Genomic DNA, 743 nt, shown 5'->3' with positions numbered 1-743 from the left:
TTTTTTTTTTTTTTTTTTTTTTTTTATATTCCGAGGGAATCTGCTTACAGATACCCCGGCCCCGCGGGGGCAGAGCCGGGGTTATGTGGGACTGGGCTGAACCCTGAAGGGGAGCAGCCCGACCACACTAAACCCCCGGAGTGTTCCTCCTCTCCGCTGTAGGTGGGGGTACGGGTACGCTGTAGCACTCGTCCGCGCCCCCACCAGCGGCTGGCCGCGCCCTGCGCAGCCCCTCCTCGAGAAGGGAGACACATCGGTCCCCCGACTCCGAATGTGAGGCTCGCCGAACACCAGACGAGCCTTCCATCCCGGGCCCCTTTATGCTGGGCAGCGAACTCCCCCGAGTCCGCTTCCCAGGGGCCCTGGGGGGCCAGGACAACATCCACTCAACTGTGAAGTTCAGTGGCTTCTCCCCCAGCCCCCGCGGCGGATCTGATGACAGGCTCCGCCGCAACACCTATCGCGCTTCCGCGCGGACTCTCCGTAGAGAGTCCCTTGGAGCGCCCACCTCGGGCCAACCGCCCACATTCGGCCGCGGAGGATAGGACGAGCGGCAACGACACACCGACACGTCTCTTCCCCCGCGGCCCCGCCGCCACTGCATCGTCTAAAGCGGTGCAGCCCCGCCAGGGTCGCGGAGGACAGGACGAGCGGCAACGACACACCGACACGTCTCTCCCCCCGCGACCCTCCTCCTCGCGAATCCGCGCGGTCTCCCGCTGGCCAAACGAGCCCCGCGCGGA

Source organism: Hyposmocoma kahamanoa, unplaced genomic scaffold (genome assembly GCF_003589595.1).
Source record: "Hyposmocoma kahamanoa isolate Upper Pololo Valley unplaced genomic scaffold, ASM358959v1 220, whole genome shotgun sequence".
NCBI lineage: Eukaryota > Metazoa > Arthropoda > Insecta > Lepidoptera > Cosmopterigidae > Hyposmocoma > Hyposmocoma kahamanoa.
Note: the sequence above shows the minus strand (reverse complement) of the source record.